We start from the raw sequence: 6,000 nt of genomic DNA, 5'->3' as shown, positions 1-6,000 counted from the left end.
AAATTTATGAAAAATGTGCAACTTTTCTTTCTGGAGTCTGTCACTAAGTAAATATTTTTGAGGCTAATTGAAATTGTAGAAAATATTATTTTTGTTGTGAAAGAATCAAAATTTAATTACATTAATAAAGCATATTTTTTAAGACATGTTATCAGTAAAGAGCTGATTTGAACCATTTTAAGCTCTTCTCCAAGAAAAGTAAGCTAACATCAACTTGGATACACCATCCATATGCCTAGACACTAATTTTCAGTTCATTTGAGATTCAAAGTGGTGTGGGATGTTCTTCTATATATGTGTTACTTTTACTGGTTGATGAATAAAGCTGTTTTGGCCAATAACTTAGCAGAGTAAAGCTAAGCAGGAAATCTGAACAGAGAGAGAGAGAGAGAGAGAGAGAGAGAGAGAGAGAGAGAGAGAGAGAGAGAGAGAGAGAGAGAGAGAGGGCAGATCAAGAAGATGCCCTATAACTACCTAAGGAGAAAGATGCCAGAACGTTATTTGTAAGACACAGACTCATTGTGATAAGTAGATTAATAGAAAAGAGGTAATTTAAAATGTAAGTACTAGCTAAATATGCATAAGCCATTGGCCAAAAGTGTTGGTGTGAATATAGTTTCTGTGTTATCATTTGGGTCTGGGTGGCCATGAAACAAAAGCAGTGTCTGTTTATATAAAAAGATTCAACTAAACATTAATCCCATCTTCATATATGCTTTACTTATAATCTGGCAATTCTGCATTGAAATACATGCTATAGTTTTAGCTTTGAAAGTCTCCCAATGTCTATGTATTAAATGCTTGGTTGCCAGGGTAAAATTGTTGGCAGCTGGTTAAATCCTTAGGAGGTAGAGTTTAACTGCATTATATTAGATTTTAGGGGGCATGTTCTCAAGATTCATGATGTAGGCTCCTCCTTCTCAGTCTTTTTACTCCAGGTCACAGAGGGAAAGTTTTCTCCATCACAACTACCCCATGGCAGTAGGTCCCAAATCTTTAGCCAGGGTTCTATATAGAATGGGTTTAGGCAATCCATTTCAAACCATAACTTAAACTAGAGACCAGAATAACAGCTCTGCAGTTAGAAACACTCATTGCTCTTGAAAATGACCTGAGTTCAGCTCCCAGAACACGTCAGATAGCTCACAACTACCTGCACCTTTAGCTTCAGGGAGATTTAATGCCCTCTTGTGTTCTCTATGGTCACCCCCACACACAGGCACATTAGCCTACACAGACACACCTAAATAAAAATAAACCAAAACCAAAATAAAACATTTTTAAAACAAATTCTATCATTTATTTTATTGTAGTGAATAAAAACTATATTATCCATAGTATGTGAATAGCCAAAGATAACTATCAGAATATATAATTAGACATTCAGTTGCATCAAAAATTAGCAATATCCAAATATCAATAACGAAACAAACATTTTTGCTTTGTTTATTTGAGGCAGGGTCTCTCCGTGTAGCAGTTTTGACTCTCCTGGAACTTGTAGACTAGGATGGCCTTGGATTCACAGAGATCTACCTGCCTCTGCTTCTCAGGTATTAGGATTAAAGGTCTGCATCACTACCATCTAGTCTTAATATATATTTTACACAGGGTTTCTTTGTTTTTCTCTGGCTGTCCTGAAACTCACTCTGTAGACCAGACTGGCCTGGAACTCAGAGAAATCCACCTGCCTCTGCCTCCTGAGTGCTACACTTAAAAGCATACACCACCACCTTACACAACCTGAATAAAACTTTTTGATACACTGAAATTTTCTCTTTTATACAAAATTGAAGAGAGAGTATTGTTACAATGAACAAACTGATGAATACTGACACAGTTGTGAAGTGAGGAAAGTTAGACTCCAAATCATTTTTTGAAATTTAATAGAAAGCCGAATTAGTTTTTAGTATTAGAAGTGAGGATAATTGTTAATACTGAGAATGTGTGTGTGAGGGGTGAGTGTGACAGTACCTGGAAGTGGATCTGTGGGTTTATAAGGGAAGCATAATGTATTTAAATTGTCACCTTTCACAAATCTCAAAATTCATGACAGATGCAATTCTCTAAAAATGCTTTGTTTCACTTGATGCTTTATGAAAAATATGCTGTTACCAATAAATGCATTTGGATTCCTTTAATAAAAGTGATCTGAATTAAATTATTCCCTGGCTTTTACTGACATGAATGTCAACTAGTTATGTAAAGGTCATGCTTGTCTTCCTGGAGTTGCAGATCAAGCTGGAGGTGGTGATGATATTATCTGATGCTAACTTGATATACATTCCAGCAGGCGTTCATCACATCAATCCACTTCCCTGAGTAAATGCTGATATTATTTCATTCCTCCACTTAACCTCTTGCTAGCTGCTTTGTTTTCCTATTTTTCTGCTGGATCTGCTCTTGATTTACACTTCTGCCTCAGTAGTCACTTTTGATTAAGAACTAATAGGTTAAAATGTCATGTTCTTTCTTTTATTTCCCCCACATGTGTTTTCCTATCTAGAAGTTCTATTTCTGCTACAAAATAAGAACTTTGATAGAACAAGAAATGCATGAGAAAGTACCCTCCATAGTGATGGGTTGGAATTCATTCATTTAGATGCTCAGATAAATTTGTCTGAGTAGTGGCATGAAGAATGTTTCTTCTTGGAATAGACAAACCCAAGAAAAAGTCAATGTGTTTAAACAGCCTGCTTGAGGGATGCACGTTCAAGCTGTACTAATTGTATTGGCTCTTCCTATATGAATTTTCTTTGGACCTGTGTGGGAAAAAGTAACTCTTCAGACCACAAGACTTTGTTTGGATGTTACTGTGGAAGGGGCTGGTATTTAAAGTCAACAATCAGATTTCCAGAATCTAGGATACTTAGAATTTCCATCCAGCTTAGACTTAAAATAATATCCATGAAAAGCCTAGTTAACAGGTTTTATTTGGGAGAGCTGGTATTATTTGGAGGGAAGTATAATTCAATAGTAGATACAGTAATAGAGGCTTTGAGTAGCATAGGTGAGGTCCTTTGTTCTATTACCAACAGAGAGGAGAGAGAGTGAGAGAAAGACAGGGAGAGAGGGAAAGAAGAAATTACAGAAACAAGACAACTAGTAAAACATTGCATACTAGAAGTCAGAGACAAACCCTGTTTTCTCATGTGATTGAAATATTACTATATAACTCACTTCTATGTATGTTTAATGCTGAAAACAGACTGCCTAATCTGTGCTTTCCAAACCTGAAGCATGATATTAATTTCTTCTTTCTTAAATTTTTCATTGTATTAAAATATTTATTTTTGTAATTGTGACTTTTCCAAAAATTACAGAGCAGAAATTTTTTAGAATCTTAAAGACACTTTAAAATAGATTAATTTTAATTAATCTTTCAATTAATTACATATTAAATCCTCATTCTGTACAGGGTCATATTTACACCTAGGGAAACACATATATGATATTGTTAAATTCTCTTGATTTGTGATAATATTGATAACAAAAGACAGCCACACTTGTATAAATGTGTGATCGAGAGATAATTAGATGACATAATTTGTAATATATATGTATATACATACATATATATATATATATATATATATATATATATATATATATATATATATAGTGAGCTCCACTTGAAACTTAGAGGAAGGAAATTTTGAGAAGTCTGATTGTCAATATAATATATTGACAATCCATATGTCATGCATTGAACATATAAGATTTGTTGTCACTGTTCTTCTCTTGGTTTTTTCACTCTTATCTCTCCCTCTAGAAATATGAGTCTTTGCATGTCCCAAAAGCCTTGAATGCCTCACCTTCTTTCCTCTGTTCTCATTCAAACTTTAGTAATACTGAAATACTGGGGAACTTGCCTCATATTTCCTATTTCACTTTGAAGTTAAATACACACAGATGTTCCAGGGAATGCTTGTTTTACCTTCCATGACCTCCTCCATACCAGAAGCTTCTCTCAGGAAGATGTCTTTCAATTCTCCTCCATGTCCCACCAATTTAGATTATATCAGCCAAGGACAACATCAATAGAAGGTGTCTCAGGGTTATTAGTACTCCATAGCTCTGTGTGGTAATCTCAATTCTAATCTTATTTTCAAGTCATCTATGTTATTAAAAATTTATTATGAGTTAAAATTTAAAATGTTATAGCTATAACTCAAAGTTCTTTCATTGTTTTTATTCATCTTTGTGATATATCAAAGTGCAAGAGGCAAGAGAGGGAGAGGAACAGGAAAAAGAAAAGAGCATGGGGGAGATTTTTAGAGGCTTAAAAAAGGAAGAGAAAGGGTGTATTTATTTTATGGTTAGGTGACATGTTTGGTTTGGTTTATTGTTATCTCTCAGAGTGTCCTGGAACTTGCTATGCAGCAGCAACACATTTGAAACTCGTAAGGATTTTACTTTCTTCCTTGATTTCCTGTGAGCTAATATTTCTGGAGTGAGTCACTTTCCTAGCAATGAACAATTGATTTGAATTAGCACTTTTTCCTGAATACCTTCAAGGAAGAACAAAACAAGATAAAAACAAGTGTCTTGCAGTTCCTCCACATGGGTGTGTGGAGAGCATTTTATTATAAGGCAGAGATAGTCAAAAAATCTGTAGGTGGTGTAGATATAGCAACATAGTAATTCCAGTTCTACATGCCCATATATAGATAAATTCAGGAATATCAGAAATGTGTGTATTATAATCTTATGTAATAATTTTGAATTTTGGTTTTATAAATTTTCAGGGTATAGTATTAGAGAGGAATTTCTTAAGAATACTAGCACACATATTTAGGTACGGTAAATTAACTTGGTCAACTGAAATGACTCATGAGACTCATAATGTCATGTCTCTCTCCCAGAGTGCTTAAAATTATTTGAAATATTATAATATGGCATTTATCTATGTGTAAATACCAGGGTACATTAGATAATGTCCCTCCATGAACCTACAATTACTAAGCAATAGGAAATATAACAAATGCTAGGCTAAAGCTAGGACCACAGGTGGGAAACAGAACTGTAAATCAAGAAATGTCTATATTCTCTGTGTATAATTTTTGCACTACCTGGAATGATGCTAGTGTCATGCAGAGGGGGCAATTTCCTTCTCTTATTCTCCCATAGTAATACCAAAAACCAAAACAAAATGGTCAGAGTCAATGTTATCAGAATTCTGAATAATAGTAAAGGACATATAGAAAACAAGGACATATTGCATCAAGGAAGATTCAACTTGAGTTACTGAAGAAATGCCTCAGCCATTAAAAGCACACATTACTCTTTTTCCATTTATCCTTTCTCATTTTATGTACTAACTCCAGTTCTTGCTGTCTTCCCCTCTCCCACCTCTCAGCTTCCTTCATCTCACACCCCACTCACTTCTTAGAGAGGAAAAGGCCTCCCGTGGGGAATCAATAAAGTCTGGCAGACCAACTGAGAGGCAAGACCAAGTCTCTCCCCAGTGCATGAAGGATGAGCAAGGTATTACAACATAGGAAATGGACTCCAAAAAGCCAGTTTTTGTACCTGTGGTTAGTTCAGGTCCCAATAACAGGGGTTCATATCAAGCCAAACAACTGTCACTGCATTAAGAGGGCCTATTTTCATCCTATTCACTTCCTCCAGCAGTCAGTCCAGAATCTGTGAACTCCCAGAAGCTTGTTTCAGCTGTCTCTGTGATTTCCCCTATCATGACCTTAAGGGCAGTTAACTGCCCTTGCTCATATGATCCCTCCTCTGTCTTTTCAGTTGAACACCAGGAGTTCAGACACATGTTTAGCTGTGGACCACTGCATCTGCTTCCATCAGTTACTGGATATAGGCTCTGTGATGACAGTTAGGGTAGTCACTAATCTGATTACAGGGGCAGTACAATTCAGGAACCCTCTCCTCTATACCAAGGAGTTTTTGGTGGGGTCATCCTTTTGGATTCCTGGGAATTTCCTAAGAACCAGGCTTCACACTACCCCCACAATTACTCCCCTATCAAGATACATA

Source organism: Arvicola amphibius, chromosome 12 (assembly GCF_903992535.2).
Source record: "Arvicola amphibius chromosome 12, mArvAmp1.2, whole genome shotgun sequence".
In the NCBI taxonomy this organism is placed as follows: Eukaryota; Metazoa; Chordata; class Mammalia; order Rodentia; family Cricetidae; genus Arvicola; species Arvicola amphibius.
This window is presented reverse-complemented; position numbering follows the sequence as displayed.